This window comes from Triturus cristatus, chromosome 9 (genome assembly GCF_964204655.1).
Source record: "Triturus cristatus chromosome 9, aTriCri1.1, whole genome shotgun sequence".
Taxonomy (NCBI): domain Eukaryota; kingdom Metazoa; phylum Chordata; class Amphibia; order Caudata; family Salamandridae; genus Triturus; species Triturus cristatus.
In genome coordinates, this window is record NC_140592.1 from 956,563,631 (window position 1) to 956,583,279 (window position 19,649).

The following is a 19,649-nucleotide window of genomic DNA, read 5'->3' on the forward strand; positions in this document are numbered from 1 at the left end:
TTGGTGTCCAGACTGATTCCAGACACCCCCAAAGGATATGATAGCCTTTAGACCAGCTAGCTCACAGTGCCACTATAAGCCCCCTAACCTTACCAAGGAGCGAATAGTTTCTGGCAACTATCGAACATGACAACCCTTGATCCTTCAGGGATCGTGGAAACAGTACAGCACTTTTCGCTCAGTCAAACGTGCTTACTTAGTCTCAGAGAGATACACAGAATAAAAGATGGGGATGTTTTCAATAAGCATTTACTGAACCAGTGTCATTCTAGTATAAAACATGTTTGCTGCAACAATCATTAGACAGAAACGAATGGATATGATTACAAGCACCAATAGAGTCAACAATAGGTTGAATTCTACAATTGTGCTAAACCAGTGAATATATGCAGGCATACAGATACATGGTAGTAATCATGCATACTTCTACTGTGCGGACCCAATCGAAGTAATGTCACAACATGCTGTGATGTACGTTATGTGCAGGGGACCTTTCTAAGAATCCTCATGCATAATAAATGAGGCTAGTTTCCAAGAAACTGATTGACATTTATTCAGCACATAACTGGGTAAAAGGTCAGTGTTAGAACCGTTGTGCATAGCAAGGTAGGACAAATGTAGGTAAAAGGTTGTGTAGCTACCTTGGCCCAGATTGCGGTACATTGAGGTTCAGAACACCCACTCCTCATCCGAAGGTCGATAAGGTCAACTAATGCTAAAATATGCCTGGTAAAAGCATATACTTTTTTTCATAAAACCAGTGACTAAAAACATCTACAAACATGGTATATGTAAAAATGATGCTTGATTAAAATAAAAAAAGCTCTATAAGTCTACTAAAATGTTAATATATGATCAGACTGATGCTCAGTGAGAGCAGAAATTAAAAGAAAAAACTATGTTTTGCATCCCAATTTTGCTTTCTTTGGAAAAAGGGCAGAATTGTTCCCATCACAAGGAAAGCCAAATGTTTATGTGTCCTTTGTGGGAGACGCAACATCACTGAAGCTCGCATTCGCAGATGACGGTTCCTGTAACACCTCTTGTATCAGGTCAATGGAGCAAAGGTGATCATCTTCAGTTCCCACAGCAGCCGCTGAGGAAACACTTGATACCTGTGTGTATGTTGTAGAGCTGGTGTCCATTCCAATAGCAGCTGCAGCATCCTGTGGAGGCTCTAAGAATGCCGTCGTCAACATGGGAATACGCTGAGGACACTGTAACACTTGGGCTTTTAAGGGGTCCAGTAGTACGTCTACATCCGGCGGCGCAACTGATGGAAGAGTCAGACATATGTCCAACACACATTCGTATCCGCAGAATAGGCAGTGAAGCACAAGCAAGATGCAGTCAACCCCGACTGGTCTGAACGATTGAAACCAATGCTCGCTTAGCTACTAAAGATGAGTTGTGCCCAGATGGGGTACCATGCGTTCTTGGCAATGTCGCACCAGGAGTGTTTTTTCCACAATCTCTGGAGGAACTGCCTCTGGGCTGTCCATTGCGTAGCAGGAAAATTAAAACCAAGATACCTACTACAAGTAGTAGGATCAGCGGATCCTCTCCAAAAACGCTTCCCAATACAGAGCGTATAAATGCTGGAATAGCTCAGAATATTGTCTGAAAGCTGCTCAAAAGTCCAGAGCTTATGCTCTTCAATAGGTACACGATCCCCCTTGTATCAGACATGATAAAGATACGATGTACCATTTCCCGAAATGGAACAGGAAATTCATTCAGACTAGTGCCTGTATCTCAGCTGAAGACATTGCAACCCAGAGAACAAAAGTCTCTCAGGCTGAGGTTAAGGCCACATCCTTCTGGAAAAGCATGGCTTTCAGTTTGCTCAGGGAATCAAACCGTATAAAGGAAACATCCAATGAAGGCCATAGCGTTGCCTCCCTAACTGAGTGGGTCGATGGAAACAACACTTGCATACAACAAGTAACGCTGGAACTTACTGTGACTAGATGTGCGATGCTATGTACCATTCCACAATAGCCTTGATTATTCAAAATCAAATAGCTCCGAATACCATATGAATGACAGCAGTTGGGGATCCCTTCAAGTGACATGATAAGTTAGCAACCGAAGAATGACAGGCTCTTTGAAGCAAAATATCCTTACAAATTAGAGACCCACTTAAAGAACTTTACACTACAGTCTGAACCACTGAGAAAAAATTCAGTGTCCCCATTCCTGCATCTAAATCTGTACGGTAATTCCCAGGACTCATGTATGTATTCCTCTCCCAACGCTTCATACCTGCCTACCTGTTGATACTGTAGGCAGTATTGAAATTGGAATGTCGTGACTGGCAGTGTAATATGGCCATGGATTAACCATTCTGTGGAGGGTGACTCAGCCACGGTAAAAGGTAATTGGTCTAATTTTTCAATGTGCAGCATTGTATATTTAGTATCTCTTCGTGACATTTTTGTCTGTCTTTCTGTTAGATTTCATGCAGAAAATAGAGCTGTACTGTTGATGTAATGCCAGGGCACGTGGCCAGAATGCAGTTACTGCAGTGTCCAGCTCAATAATAGAATGGATCGCAATTGCGATTGTCCATGTTGTGATATGACATAACAAAGTAAAAGAGAGGGGCTCTCTGCCGCAAATAGGGGTAGAGCACCAATAGACAAAAGTCAAGAGAAGAATTCCCCTATTTGGCACGTCATCAGGTGAACTCACAGATTCTTACTCACAACAAAACATTCAATCACCAGAACAAACACCCTTGTCTTAACCAAATGTGGACTCGTAATTAAAAATTTCTATATTTTATTAGAAACAATGACATGATAAAACATTTTTTTTATAGTAATCACAAGACATTAAAATCTGCGCCCAATGTTGTAATTTGTTGGACAGTTAACAAATAAAGAATTTACAGTAAAAAAACATACAGTAAAAATATACTAGACCAATTTCATCCTAAAAACCATTTGTAAACACTGGGAGAACACAAGTAAGAAAGATGTTTTCTAATCAAAAAACAAAGGAAGACAAATGATCTAGATCAACTATTCTCATTGCAATGGATACTTAATGTTTGCATTTTCCGGAGAACAGATGTCATTCCGATCTATAGTCTCCCTTTTTTTAGGTTGCGTCGACGCGTTTCGGTGGAGAACTAAAGATAGAAGACCACCTTCTTCAGGACAGTTAATTATGGTCTCCCACAATATAGAGAATCTTCTATTCTAGCCAGTACATCCAAGCGGTAGGTACTCGTGGATTCCTTCCCTTATATCTCTTTAACGGGAGTACGATAGATTCATAGGGTACATAAGGGAACACACCTCTTAATCTGCCATCCTATGTATCCGTATTAAAATGCGCTCGTAATATGAGGATGGTGGGACCGGTTTAAATAAAAACAGGGAACATTCCCGTCTATAAAACGTCTCAAGGGTAAGGGAATACTCTATTCTTTTAAGAGCATATCCGTCCTAAATATCCATACTTCATTAACAGATGTATTTGGTTGGATCTCGATTGCGCAAGTATTCTCGAGATTCCAAAGATTTCCCGTTGCAGAACATGGAAATCTTAAAGCCTTGACCTGGTCCCCAAGGAAGCGCGTCCAGCTCAATAATAGAATGGATCGCAATTGCGATTGTCCATGTTGTGATATGAACAAATCCTGTTCCATTATATCTATTGCAGAAGACACAATGCCGACCACTGCCAATGCCTTTTCTAGGTTAACCCTGTCAATCTCACGCAATCTCTCAGCAGCCTCCTGCTGGGAGATTTTCCATACCTTGTTGTAAATAGCATACAAGAAGCGTTTTTGACGTGGCTTCTGGGGACCTATCAAAAAATCCCTGAGATCCATGTCATCTGAGAGTAAGGACAAGTGTTGTTTCACCTGGGACAGTGTTGAGGTTTTTAGCCACTCTAGGCATAACTTCCCAACACTGTAAGATGTCACCACCCCCGTGTGTTGTGATTGTACATAGTGCTGGTCAGGCCTATAGATACTCAACCCTTCTATGGTGCACCTGAATCTTGACTAGCACCTATGTGCGTCGATAGGCCAAACCAACCATCCCTTCCAACTGGAGTGTGATGAATTGTACGAACCATTTTGTAGTATGGTATCTAATATATCCTCACAGTGTTGTGTGTAATTTTGCCAACCCTCAAAGTGTGTAAGTGAGGGAATCCAAGGTGTGTTCAAGTCCTTGATCTTGGCTAGCCCAAGACAGGAAGCCTGTGGCACTGTGTCATTCAGGAAGGTCATCTGATGTGGTATAAGGCATGCTCTAAATAAGACCTCAGTTCCCTGAACTTTCGAGTCTTTAGTCCCCCAGACAGATTTTGTATCTGTAGTGTCTTTCCAGAAGTCGAAAACACGCTGATGACTCAATGTGTGAATTACATGAGCCCGCGGCAAGTCTTTTTAGGTCTCGGCCTGGCGAAAGCAGCGCATGCGCTGCTCTGCCATGCAGAGGCCTTTTGGAATCGATACGATTCCAGCGTGCACGCGGGTAGACAAAACAGAAGATGTGCACGCGGGGACTAGATGCTTTACTGGCGGCGTGATACACTGGGGACTTATTTTTTCGCCGCCAGTAAAGGCAGTCCCCGCGTGCACATCTTCTGTCTGTCCCATGACGGGCAGCGCTTGTTTTTTCAGGCACAGGCTACAGGGCAGTTACGTGATTTGCCAAGAATCAAAGGATGTTGAGCGTTGTGAACCTGACGCCGAGACTAGAACCTGGTGTCCCAGTTCCAAAGTCGACAGTGCCTTGATTTTATGGTGAAATCAAGGGAAAAGGCATCAGGAAGACTTAGTGATATGTTACTATTATGTACCATAGAGGGTGTGTTTATGCAGAGCAGGTCACACGGAAGGTTTTCTACCTGTAACTATGGTTAATACTCTTTGGAGTCGTCTATGATTAATGTAAATAAATAGACTAACGTCTAAACTAGATCTAAGGAGAAATGACTGAGGCAAGGAGAACCACCCCTTAGTCTCGCGAATGTTTGTGGCATTAAACTCATCGGGTACACAGTGTGTCCACTCAGGCAATATTTCGAGAGAAAGGCAAATAACACAGAGAAGGGATTTTGCAGTTTTATACAGCGTGAACTCGACCCCACCCGAATATATGGTAGCGCTTTACATGACCACCAGTTACATTTACACAAAGACACATTGATGTGTTACTTAGGCACGGGGAGATTAAGCGACTTGCCCAGAATCACTGGATGGTAAGACTCGGACCTGGTTCTCTAGTTTTTTTTTGCATATTTATATAGCGCGAACTCGACCCAAAGGTATTGGAGCGCTTTACACGACCACCGTATTTACATTACACATTCAGGCACGGGGAGATTAACTGATTTGCACAGAATCACAGGATGTGGACGCAACCCCGAGGCTCGAATCCTGGTTTCCAGCACCAAAGTCGGCTGTCTAGCCGACGGACCACATCCCCTCCCCTAGTGTCAAAGTCGGCTGCTCTGCCGTTGCACCAGTTACTACGCCCCCTGCACAGATTCGCAACCCCGCACCCCCTTCACCCTTGCATCGATTTTGCACAGAATCTACAGGTCGTGATATTCCCGCCAATTTTCTTGGATATTTTTAAAATGTCCAATAATAGGAATCGCCGGGGCACATATTTAAGAACTTCCTTCGTGCAATTCGTGACTGTCAATAAGCCTGTCTAGAACACCGAAGACAGGGATTTAACACAGGGTTAGGTAGAACACTTTTTTGATCAATGGAAATATGGAAAGAATTGTGCCGAGGATCTAGATGGAAGGGCAGAGACCATGGCAATCTACCGGTAAAGAGCAGGCAGGAAATGTCTTAACTGGATAGCCTTGTCCACCTTATTGGCTAGAATTTTACTGTGAGCTTCTGCCCCACCATGTTTCTCCCCCCCCACCCCCCCCCCGTTTCCCACTCTCAATTAATTACACCCAAAACGGATCTAAGCCTTTGGGAGTCCAACGATCCCCACATACCCGCTGATTGGCAGAAGTCCGTGCGTAGACTAGGGGGCGCCAGTCATATTTGATAATTACCAGGCGAATTTCACCCTCCTGCTGAGTCAGACTTGTGCTGAAGTGAATGTGCACATGTCTGGAGTTTTGCGCACTTACACAATGTTTCTGTGACCGTATTCATTGATAGCACATCTGGCGACTCCGGAAGCATTACACAGTTTGCACCACGCCTCACTGTACACGTTCACCAAGACATGCCCCGAGCATGTCTGTGACACTGCAGGATGAGGTGTGTCACATGCTTGCACCACGCCTCTCTGACCACGCTCACCAAGACACCCCCGACCATGTCTGTGAGTGTGACACTGCGACAGGAGGTGTGTCACTTGCTTGCAACATTCCTCGCTGACCACGTTCACCAAGACATGCCCCGAGCATGTCTGTGACACTGCGGCAGGTGGTGTGTCACATGTTTGGACCACGCCTCACTGACCACTTCACCAAAACATGCCCCGAGCACGTCTGTGAGTGTGACACTGCAACAGGTGGTGTGTCGCTTGCACCATTTCTCGCTGCCCACGTTCACCAAGACATGCCCAGAGCATGTCTGTGAAACTGCGGCAGGTGGTGTGTCACATACTTGCACCACGCCTCTCTGACCATGCTCACCAAGACACCCCCGAGCACGTCTGTGACACTGTAAATTTGATACTTGTATAGCGCACTACTCACCCGCAAGGGTCTCAAGGCGCTTGTACGAATACCGCTGTGGAACCCATCCTGGCTTTCCCTGTGAGGCGTCCACTCCTGGGCACCCCCAAGGTGGAGGCCAGGCATCCTTAGCGGGGCCGTTGTGGAGATTAAGCAAGCTATTGCCCAGAGTTGCAGAGTGGGACTCCATGATTGGAATAGGCACCGAGGCGAGAATTATCAGGTCCGTGGAATTTTTGAGCCCAAGACCCGCCGAGGTGGGGAATTGAACCCTGGTCCCGGGCTAAACCTCTGCATCAGGGTCTGCCGCTCCAATCATTGAGCCACACTTCTCCACAGCATGGTGCAAGCATGTGACACAGGTGACAGGTGATGTGTCACATGCTTGCACCACGCCTCACTGACCACTTCACCAAGACACGCCTCGTGCTCTCAGGAGGTCATTGCCCCTACTAGCGCTACCAATGACAGCACCAAACCAGCACCTAACCATTACACACCTACAAGTGTCACAGTTCAGAGTATTCCGGGCCCCAAAGCTATAAGATTAGCAAGGACGGCAGATACTAGTCTTTTTTAACATGTATTGAATTAGTAAACAACTTGTATTGTGCTCACTGTGAATCAGGCAGACAGCTCACCATGCGGCAGACTGTCATATGCGCTGCCAATCAAGTAGGAGGTGTGTCACATGCTTGCACCACGCGTCTCTGACCACGTTCACCAAGACACGCCCAAGCACGTCTGTGACACTGTGACACAGGTGATGTGTCACATGGTTGCACCACGCCTCACTGACCACTTCACCAAGACACGCCCCGGCCAGAGCACGTATGTGACACAGGTGACTGGTGATGTGTCACATGCTTGCACCACGCCTCACTGACCACTTCACCAAGACACGCCCGAGCACGTCTGTGACACTACGAGAGGAGGTGTGTCACATGCTTACACCACGCCTCTCTGACCACGCTCACCAAGACACCCCCGAGCACGTCTGTGAGTGTGACACTGCAACAGGTGGTGTGTCGCTTGCACCATTTCTCGCTGCCCACGTTCACCAAGACATGCCCCGAGCATGTCTGTGACACTGCGGCAGGTGGTGTGTCACATACTTGCACCACGCCTCTCTGACCACGCTCACCAAGACACCCCCGAGCACGTCTGTGACACTGTGACACAGGTGACAGGTGATGTGTCGCATGCTTGCACCACGCCTCACTGATAAAAATGAAGTGCCAGCCGCCAGGGCCCTCTCAGGAGGCCATTGCCCCTACTAGCGCTACTAATGACAGCACCAAACCAGCACCTAACCATCACACACCTACAAGTGTCACAGTTCAGAGAATTCCGGGCCCCACAGCTATAAGATTAGCAAGGACGGCAGATATTAGTCATTTTTAACATGTATTGAATTATTAAACAACTTGTATTGTGCTCACTGTGAATCAGGCAGACAGCTCACCATGCGGCAGACTGTAATATGCACTGCCAATCAAGTAGGAGGTGTGTCACATACTTGCACCACGCCTCACTGACCACGATCACTGGGCACATTTGTTGCATTTGGTGCGTCACATGCTGACACTATGGGGCCGATTACGATCCTGGAAAAACCCGGTACAAACCGTGGGTCGGAGCTTTTTCTCCGTCCGACTCGTACCGGGTTGTAAAACTTTACAAACATGCAATTACGATTCGTACGGAAACACCATTTCCGTACGAATCGGAAAAAAGACCAACCAACAGAAAAATACATACAAATGTGATCCGGGACACCGCGGACGTGACGTCCGGACGGAGTTAGGCATGTTTTTACGTACCAGCAATTACGATTCGCACCGACTGCAGTCCGGATGGGAAAATTTTTACGGCACCTAAAAAGTGCCGGAAAAGCTAAGTACGCAGCGATGCGAGCTGATTAGGGGGCCCGGTACGCGCCGTACACCCCCCAGCCCCCCGTTTGTACGGAGCGTACCCCCCAGCCTCCCCTTTTGTACAGAGCGTACCCCCGTACCCCCAAGCCCCCCGTATGTACGGAGCGTACCCCCGTACCCCCCAGCCCCCCGTATGTACGGAGCGTACCCCCCAGCCCCCCGTATGTTACGCGCTGGGGGTCCGCACCGTACATACGGGGGTGGGGGTACGCTCCGTACATACGGGGGGCTGGGGGGTATGGGGGTACGCTCCGTACATACGGGGGGCTGGGGGGTACGCTCCGTACATACGGGGGGCTGGGGGGTCCCATCCGCGGGGGGGCTGGGGGTACGGCGCGAACATACGGGGGGCGGGGGGGGGGTACAGCGCGTACCGGCCACTTGTTTGGACATCTCCATGGTTGCTATGGGAGTTCGCTCCGGACGGTCTTTTTTCCATACAGTTGTACAATCGGACGGATGGGACGGATCGTACTTGCGCATTTGGACTTCAGTTTTCCCATTTGTACGTAAAAATGTCCGGGGACGTGTCGGAGACTTTTCCCGACCCGAGGAAGTGTGGGGGAATTTTCCCAATGCGATTTGTATGGACTTTTTCCCATACGAATCGTACTTGGCAGTTTGTACGGCGCTTTTACCATTTGTACGGAAAAAAGTCCAGATTCAATTCGGTTGGGGAAATTTTTTCCAGGATCCTAATCGGCACCAAAATGTTGCCTGACTCAATTTAAAGATGAGATCTATCACTTTTTAATTGCAGTTAACCTGCACAATATTTTCGGTGTCTAGGTGTACTCTAGGAGGTATATTCACAAGAACGTGTGATAACTACCGCAAGAGTAGCGTAATACAACTTTCAATATCGCAGCCCAGCGCGGGAAAATAACCCTGTGTCAACGTGGAATTCACAACAAGGCGGTAGCATGCGATAGACACCAGATAACGCGTCAATGTCTGCGATACAACCACCCCGATGGAGATAAAAACATAAACCACAACACCAAAAAACCTGCGATGAGCCCTTCCGCGATGAGGAAAGCAGGGATAAGCAGCGCGAGGGCAGCAATACTCACGCGCAATGCGGGAACAAGCACAAGAACAGCATACGGAAAATGCCACTGAACAAAATACAGCAACAGTGAAGTACCACGGATGAACCCTGGCCAACTGCAGGGGACAACATGCACACCACAACATTCAAGCACCGTGGAAGGACAAAACCGACAGGCGCACCGCACGAAAGAGACCAGTGGCAAACAAATCGGAGCTGCTGAAGCAACACACACACCGTCCAGCATACGCACATAAGCAGAAGTGCTCCTCGACATTGGCAACATCCCGGTACAAACCGCAACCCCTCCACACCTAAACACAGGACACAACTGGATCGGCAAATGTGCACAACTAGGCAAATCACATCTGTAACCCCAGGGATATGTAAAATGACAATGTACAATTCCAACCTGTAACCTGCAAAAATGTTTAATTTACACATGCAGTGCAATTGGACATCTACTACTGTCCCAAGATTGCCACGGACGGACACAATGTGACGTGCTCATAAGAAGTAGGTGCCAATGATGTAGTTCCTACGGTTCATTCCTGCAGCTGCTGCAGTGGGATGTGGCCCACCTACCCCATCACCATCATCATTGTCCTGTACCTCTGGAACTGGGATCCATGGGGCCCTGGTGCGAACACAGATGTTGTGCAACACACAACATGCAACGATCATCTTGCACACGATGTCCGGGCTGTACAGGAGCTTCCCACCTGTGTAGTCCAGGCACCTGAAACGTGACTTCAACACACTAAATGTGCGTTCAACGATGCCCCTGGTGCGTATACGGGCCACATTGTACTGCCTCTGGGCGGGTGTGTTCAGGTCCCGGAGGGGTTTCATCATCCAAGGGCAGAGTGCATATCCTTGATCACCTGTGACAGTGCAGGGAGACAAGAGTCAATACTTGGTTCAGCAGGATGTGATGGCAGGCCCACTAATACAGTGACTCCTGTGCTGGCTGTGTGTGTGGTGAGTGTAAGCCAGCCCTCAGGGAGTAGCCCCGGAGGACCATGGAGGGGTGTAGTCATGTCTGGAAGGTGGTCGTGTAGTCTGACATGTCGAATGTGGCTTGGTCACGTGTGCCTCTCCACTGATGTACTTTGTGCTTAGTTGGCTGTGGGATGTGTGGTGTGTTGATTTGGTACTTACCAACGAGCAGTCCAGTTCCATATGTGCCATTCTGGAAGCGCTGGTTGATGATGGACTGTCGGAAGAACAAGGAATCGTGCACACTGCCTGGGTAGTTGGCGACAACATTGGTGGTCCACTATTTCCTGCACATTGATGGAATGCGTGTGCTTTCTGTTGCGGTAGTGGTGTGCAGTATCCGCAGGGGGCACAAGTGGAACATGTGTGCAGTCAATTGCCCCCAACACGGCCGGGAATCGGGCTATGGCGTAGAAGCCTTGCTTTGTCTCCAGCTGTTCGTGTGCAGTGTTGGGGAAGTGAAGGTATTGAGGTATGAAGCTGAGGATGGCATCCAGGACATGTGTGATGACCTTTGATAGGGCTGGCTATGAGACTCCCCCGACTCTGGCAGTTGTTGGTTGAAAGGTACCAGAGGCCAACAGGTGCAGCACAGCCAGCAGCTTTGTCTGAGGTGGGATGTTGGTCCTCCGCTGTGTTGAGACCGTCAGCCTGTGGGCGATGTGGGTCATGATGCGGAGAATGGTTGTCCTTTTGAGCCTGTAGTGGGCAATGACTTCCGCGGGTGTTAGGTCTGTGAGAGTGGTGCATTTTCGGTAGGTCCGCTGTCTTACTCTATGCTGCCTCTGTGGTGGTCCAAGGGGGCGGGTCCTGGGGATGGTGGAGTCCAGGGGGTGGTGGCGGTGGGTGTTGTGGCCCTGTTGGGGCTCCTAGCTGCATCATGAGTAGCTCCATGGTGTCGTTTGTTCTTCGGGTATGGCTGTGTGTGGGGCTCCGTAGCCAACTGCAGGTAGGCATCTTTTTCAGTTCAGTTTTAATTCACATTTATTTGGACCATTGGTCCACAAACCTTACATATATTTGTAAAAATACATCTACACATCCTTAAATACGCTAAAACACATCTTAAAACGCATGCAATTATAAAACCCTCCATTAACTAAGTCAGGGTAAATTATTTTGCTAAAACTCATTTAAAAATGGTAAAAAGAAGTGCCTTCACTCTTTGCATAAATTTTCCAATAGCAACGGCAATATCTAAATGGATCTTTTCAGTCACCAAAATTACAGCCTGGGCCCTAGTTTTAATCTCATATTTCCTAAATATCGGTCTTAAAAACATAATTCGAATATCAAGAAACTTCTGGCAATCTATTAAAATATGTAACAAATCACATGAAGTGCCCAAAGTGCAAATACATCTTCCCGTCTTATCAATCATTGAGCTTTTTACCACATTATTTACATAACACGGGTTCACCCCAATTCTTACCCTTAAAACCTCCCTTCGTAAATGACAATCGGGTAACCTGTCAACATAGGGAAAGCATTGTTCATTTTTCCATGCAGCAGTCATAAAATGCACTGAGATTTCATTCGCAAGGTAGTTTTGGTCCTGTACCTGTGCTATTTCCTTCCCCAGTGTCCTAAGTATCTTCTTATCAATACTAATCATGTGGGTAACGGGGCACGATTTGACCTTCATCATACAACACAGCTTCATCATGATAGCTCTAATCTCTCTTGCTCATTTTAATTCGCTGTCCTGATTTTTTTTTTACACCACTGTGATATTTTTGTGTTCTCACCTACTCCTAGGCGTTGCCAAAAACGGAGTAGGGCCATACCGGCTAAAATGCCCCATGAGATCAGTCCTAATTCAAGTCTTACGGCCTGGACCATTGCCGACAAAGCGAGTGTGAAGAGGTTTGTTAAATTTTTGCCTTCCTCGACATCCCAACCCTCTTTGCCACTCAAGTATAACAGTTCCGCGCCATAGGTAGGCGTCTGTCTTTACACCTGCTTGAGGCAGGTGTTAAATACCTGCGGCCACAGCGGCATATCGCCAGTTTTTGGTTCGCTTCGCAGTTCTGGCAGTTCGTTGTGAAAGTGGTGTTGTTGTTTTTTCGTGTGTTTCTTTAGCTTTAGAATGAAACAATCCAGTGCCCAGCAAAAAAATTGAGCATTGTAACAAAAAACATGATCAGTGTGGCACTCAGGGATGATTTATATCTGTTTGAGTATCTAGCTAGCAATCCGCTTTGGGGTGTTGCATGCTATGTAATTGTAAAAATTCAGTTCCAGGACCAAGAGTAGGGATGGGGCAATGGAAGTTCAAAGACAATCTTCTAATGGAGTATCCTTTTGTGTATTCATATCCTAAATCATCACCCACTGATGAAGAACAACCTCAGTTCAAATCTCAATAGAGCTGCAATATGAAGGCTGAGGTGGTGCAGAGTTTGCAGATTATATATTTCAAGAAATGAAAACAAGAGAGGCAAGGGACATGCTTGGTTGCCCAGTCTATACATTAGATGGCACAAAGATTCTGCAGACCAGAGTTTTAGTTACTTGATAGAGAAATCTTCTAATATCTTTTAACGGACCATAAAACACAAATATTTCAAACTTCTTACACTTAGGATCGATGGTCTGATCAAGCTCAGGAGGACTCCACTAAAGACCAATACTTACCTCAGTAATAGCCTTTGTTGTCTAATCCCAACATTGATGCACTTGTAGGATTAGCAAAATGGTATAAGTTAACAGCTGAAGCTTTATGCATGTATGCATTTATGTTGCTCTTCAGCCTCTGCAACAATTTTTCTCTATGTGTATAGCGTAAATGACCCTTTGGGTTTGATATCAGTCACTTTAATTCCAATGCCTACAAGAGATAGTTGTGTCTGTTTTCTGATATAAATGTTTCTGAGAATGCCATAGAGTTCAGAATGAACCATTTTGGGTAGCGTTGGAAACCACATGGAAGTAATTTACCTTATGTGCTGCAGCTTCTTCTTCTTCAGCTTCACCTTAAAGAATGCTGACAATATGTAAAACTATCCTGAACCATTAATTAATCCTTGGCACTGGAGCAGTGAACCAAGGACTATAACAATCATGGCAAAAGAATATAGACACCATGGAATGTAGGTGATGCACTTGGCATAGAGTAGCAGTAGGGAATATCAGGTAGATTATTGGAAGTGGTGGTCCAAATAAAGAGAAAAGTGAAAGGTTGAAAGATTGGAGGACCTACAAAAATACAATTAAAGATGAGGCTTAAACATGACGAAAGTAGAGACAGGCTTAGTGAAGTAGGACCATCACCATAATTGGTACATACACAGTAGTGAAGCAACACAGCTTGGGAAAATCCAATGTTTATAGTTGTATGGCTAGATGTGACAATTCTTAACTGTAAGGTAATCTTGGAACATGCTATATTACGGAATTCCACAGATTTATTGTGTCTGCATCAGTGCTGTGATGGTACATTACTCCTTTGCACATAGGCAGTTCATGACAGTGCGTGATGAGCGACTGCTACATCCACCACAATCCATGACATAGTGATTGCGAGTGATGCACCCTGCCTGGTTTTTCTTCATGCCAGCAGTGTCCATGCCTCATGATATGCTGCAATCCTTCACAGGAAATAAGGTCCTTTTTATCCTTAGATTGCAAGGGGCCAGAGCTGATAGGTTTAAAGAAGGAAAAAAAATGCTTAAGCAAGATGAATGTTTTACTATATACCTCTGATGCAAGGAAGAATTGCTCATGGTACACTTTGAGGTTTGTGGAGGTGGAAAGGTCCAAGGCCAATTGTGCCAACTAAATCCCAATTGTTTTAAGATCTAAATATAGGCCTTAGGATCTCCAGTGAAGTTCAATAAGACTAAGCCAAGAATCGTCCCCACTTCTCTGGGTTAGTGAACCTTCTTGAGAAGTGACACTTACATCTACAACAGTTTACCCACCATGCACTAGAATATTTCAGGTTTCTTGGAATCATCATTTGACTGACCTTGGACCCCAATGGTTGACATTCAATTTGCCTGTGCATTTCTGAGGTGGTTCAGACCATGGGGTGGCATCAGAGAGTCTCACACACCTATGTGCTGTGTTCATACATTCTTTAATGCATTCCAGAGTGTCTCATGGTCTGTAATGCTATTGTGCCATCTCTCTGGACGTGCTATCCTTGGAGTACTAGTCAGTTGCATCCATGCTGCTCCATTGATGTCTCCACTGGGGAGGATCTAAAATAATTCCTCTTTGGCGATTGCCTTTTGCGATTACTAGAGGAGGACCAGAAAACAACAAATTGGTGACAAGTTGCTCCTCTGAACTGAACCTGCTATCAACGACATAAAGAAAAATCTCTAAGGCCTATTCATTTACAGTAATTACCCCCACCAATCATGATCTTAATAGGAGATATTGCCCTATTCAACAACACTCATCACAACAAGTTATTGCCACAGTGTTACGATGCTCAACTAAAATTATACCACAAGATTGACTTAGTTTCTACCATTTTATAATATATTAGGAGGGTTTGCATAGCACCAAACTCACCCAAGTGGGTATCCAGGCTCCATGGCTTCCTAAAAAGGAGACAAAGACACTGATAGCCAAAAGCCTAGAAAAGAAAGGAAATGGGAGAAATCAAAAAAGGGATGTATGACGTTACAACGCATACTTTTACAACGCATGCACTTACAACGCAATTTTTACAACGCAACATCCACTACAACGCATTCCATTACATCGCATGACACTACAACGCATTTTAAAAAACTACCTTTACAACGCATTCCATTACATCGCATACTACCTTTACAACGCATACCATTACAACGCATATAATGTTACATTGCATTTAATGTAAGTATTGGATAGTATAGGGGTAAAAATTACTATTCTTACTCCAGGGGGTGCAACAGTAGGGTAAGTGTTGGATAGTATAGGGGTAAAAATTACTATTCTTACTCCAGGGGGTGCAACAGTAGGGTAAGTGTTGGATAGTATAGGGGTAAAAATTACTATTCTAACTCCAGGGGGTGGAACAGTAGGGTAAGTGTTGGATAGTATAGGGGTAAAAATTACTATTCTAACTCCAGGGGGTGCAACAGTAGGGTAAGTTTTGGATAGTATAGGGGTAAAAATTACTATTCTAACTCCAGGGGGTGCAACAGTAGGGTAAGTGTTGGATAGTATAGGGGTAAAAATTACCATTCTAACTCCAGGGGGTGCAACAGTAGGGTAAGTGTTGGATAGTATAGGGGTAAAAATTACTATTCTAACTCCAGGGGGTGCAACAGAAGGGTAAGTGTTGAATAGTATAGGGGTAAAAATTACTATTCTAACTCCAGAGGGTGCAACAGTAGGGTAAGTGTTGGATAGTGTAGGGGTTAAAAATTAATATTCTAACTCCAATGGTATGCATTGTAATGGTATGCGTTGTAATGCCTGCATTGTAGTGACATGCGATGCAGTGTCTGCGTTGTAATGGTATGCGTTGTAATGGTATGCGTTGTAGTGTCATGCGTTGTAAAGGATGTTCCGTTGTAATGCCTGCGTTGTAAGTGTAGTGCGATGTAATAGTTGCGTTGTAAAGGTTGTTTCCCCAAAAAAGCCAAGTTTAGAGCACATTCCTTACCTTGAAGAATTTAGTTGAGGAACATATGTCCAGAGGAAGAGTGCTTCAGTGAAGGGCCGCAAGATATGTAAAGTAATGGCCACCTGTGGGCCAGAGCCAAAGTGAAGAAATGTAAGGATTACAACTGGTATATGAAAAGATATTATGTTATAGAGAGGTTGCAAAATGGGTTCCACCCATTGAGCACAGATAGATTGTTTGCTTTTTTTGATCATACGATTTTGGTCTTTTTACTGTGGGTGAGACTCGCTGTATGTGTCTCACCTAAGGTAATCACACTTTAAATGGGCTATGCATGTTTACCCTCAGGGTCCACCTTTTAAGATAAGGCCACTATGAGCAGCAAGTGTAAGGGACACTTGGCTGGTTACACATGTACATGTGTGCACACACGTGTGCACATGTGCGGGCTGCACGTTTGAGACTGCTGTTGTGCCCAGCCCTGTCACTTCGCACAGGTATCCTGCTGCAGAAGGGACTCTGCAGGGTTAGGTATTGACCTTGGGTCAATATTAGCAGCCACTCATAGCTAAAGTCAGTATGGTTTACTGTCTTGTCTGTAGTGACACAGTATTATACACATAGGGGTAAATCTGCCTTAGAGTGCAGTTTTGCTTCGTTTAGGCCTACAAAATCCTATGAGGTGTGAACCTAGGGTGGAAAGTGTGCACCCCCTTCATATTAGCAGGTTCCAAGACCATACTTGTACACTTTATGGGTCATGCACAGTTTCCATATTTACCTGGCTGAGCTCAGAATCAGAGCCCAGGCCTTTTGTCATCTTGTTGGATTAATTACATTTCTCCCTAGTAGAGGGATCAAAAGCCACTCCACACAAAAGGAGTAATTAACAGTGCTTCCTTTGGCTCCTGAGGGGGACGAGCTGGTGTTAATTATCTGTCATACAGTACCAGGGCTGAGGACACCCCAGGCCCCGTGAACAAAGGAGTAAGCCCAGACTACTAGAGCCAACACAATAGGGGGGTTCCTCTTTTTGATGTTCTGGTGGAAAGATCCTTACAGTTATGTCAGTGAAGGGTGGAGCGAGACCCCAAGGGCAGATGTGACCAGTGATTCCTGGAGGACGCCAACTTCAACTGTCCCAGCATGCTGTGCAGGAGGGTTGGGACAAGGGTGGGGAGGTGATGCAGCACCCTATGATTGGCCAGGATTGTCTGACTTCTAGAATCTTCCACCCTCTTTTAAAAACTTTTGCATAAGGGGCAGAAAGGGCTTTTTGCTGTTGGACTCTGGACCCTGGGACTGCGGACATCAGCAATGGACAACTGAAAGGAGAAACCCCCTATGCCTTATAGTACTTAGAACTCTTTCCCAGTTGACCCCACGACCAGTGGGTCTCTCCGAGGGCCTGTTAGGCTGGCCCCCTTGGACTCAATGAGAACCAAACACTCATCATGTTCGGGTCAGGCAGCCAAGCACTTTAAATTTGTTAATGCACAGGCCCCCGTCCTGAAAGGGATTATCCCACAGGTATTGTCTGTGTGATATGGTCAGTGTCTTCTTTTCTTAGAATAGACCCAAGGATTTTGCTTGTTTTTTAACCCGGCAGCTTGAGCCAGGTCTTGCAGGCTCAAGATTCCACAACCCTGAGGGCATAACGTCTTCAGCAGTCTTGTGATAGTCTTCTCCTCAAGACTCATACCTGGGCGCTTCAGTTTTAAGCCCTTAAGTGCCCAGGGCTGATTGTCTTTCACTGATGCCTCATCACAGAGTGGGGTGGGATGGGGTGGGGTAGGTTCTCATTGGCTGACCCACAATATGGTCAGCCAATGAGAGAAGGCAGCAGAGTTTTCCTCAGTCTCTTATTTCTTCAAAGCCTCCAAGAATCAAAGAGGTCTTTCTGCTGCTCAATCTGATGTTGTTCGTTCGTTCATAAACTTTATTCGGGTGTATAAAAAATACAGATATAAAATTACGTAGCTAAAATCATACATATACATATAGCATAAGTTGAATAAAATCCATATTGTGTATAAAATATTATATAAAAAAGAGTGGTTAAAACACATCTAAAAATAATGGTGCCGATTAGGATCCTGGAAAAAATTTCCCCAACCCAATTGAATCTGGACTTTTTTCCGTACAAATGGTAAAAGCGCCGTACAAACTGCCAAGTACGATTCGTATGGGAAAAAGTCCATACGAATCGCATTGGGAAAATTCCCCCACACGTCCTCGGGTCGGGAAAAGTCTCCGACACGTCCCCGGACATTTTTACGTACAAATGGGAAAACTGAAGTCCCAATGTGCAAGTACGATCCGTCCCATCCGCCCGATTGTACAACTGCATGGAAAAAAGACCGCCCAGAGCGAACTCCCATAGCATCCATGGAGATGTCCAAACAAGTGCCCGGTACGCGCTGTACCCCCCCCCCTAGCCCCCCGTATGTATGGAGCGTACCCCCCAGCTCCCTGTATGTACGGGGCGTACCCCTGTACCCCCCAGCCCCCCGTATGTACGGAGCGTACCCCCTGGGGGTCCACACTGTACATACGGGGGTGGGGGTACGCCCCGTACATACGGGGGCTGGGGGGTACGCTCCGTACATACGGGGGGCTGGGGGGTACGGGGGTACGCCCCGTACATACGGGGGGCTAGGGGGTATGCTCCGTACATACGGGGGGCTGGGGGGTACGCTCCGTACATACGGGGGGCTGGGGGGTACGGGGGTATGCCCCATACATACGGGGGGCTGGGGGGTACAGGGGTACGCCCCGTACATACGGGGGGCGAGGGGGTACGGCACGTACCGGGCCCCCTAATCAGCTCGCATCGCCGCGTACTTAGCTTTTCCGGCACTTTTTGGGTGCCGTAAAAATATTCCCATCCGGACTGCAGTCGGTGCGAATTGTAATTGCTGGTACGTAAAAACATGCCTAACTCCGTCCGGACGTCACGTCCGCGGTGTCCCTGATCACATTTGTATGTATTTTTCTGTCGGTTGGTCTTTTTTCCGATTCGTACGGAAATGGTGTTTCCGTACGAATCGTAATTGCATGTTTGTAAAGTTTTACAACCCGGGTTTTTCCAGGATCGTAATCGGCCCCTTTGACTTTGCCAATGCTATTGGCTGATTCTGCTCTGCATCAGCAAAAAAAAAAGTTTATGTACATTGACAAAAACAAATAAAGTTACTGCCATGTGCACCTGCACAGTGAGCATGCACACATTTTTGTCATGACACCAAGCCAATTTTTTTCTTGTATAACTTTTACAATCTTGGAGCGTAAATAAAAAAATACCCAAAAGTGCATTAAAGAGAAAGAAGCAGGCCGGTAAAAAAATTGCAGCTAAAGGGCCCTACAACAATAGGATAAAAATAATTTCTGAATAGTTTAAAAAAATGAT

The 19,649-nt window shown here is 46.1% G+C and overlaps 1 long non-coding RNA gene across 1 annotated transcript in view; it reads right to left on the reverse strand.

Annotated features, from left to right (window-relative positions):
• The window catches only part of LOC146799144 (uncharacterized), a 31,770-nt gene extending 15,436 nt beyond the window's left edge, over positions 1-16,334 (reverse strand). Inside the window, exons 1-2 of the long non-coding RNA XR_014969238.1 lie at positions 16,280-16,334; positions 15,196-15,259 (exon numbers count right to left, since the gene is read on the reverse strand). This is a non-coding gene — a long non-coding RNA (uncharacterized LOC146799144). The remainder of the gene's footprint in view (positions 1-15,195; positions 15,260-16,279) is intronic.
• Positions 16,335-19,649: the final 3,315 nt, after the last annotated feature.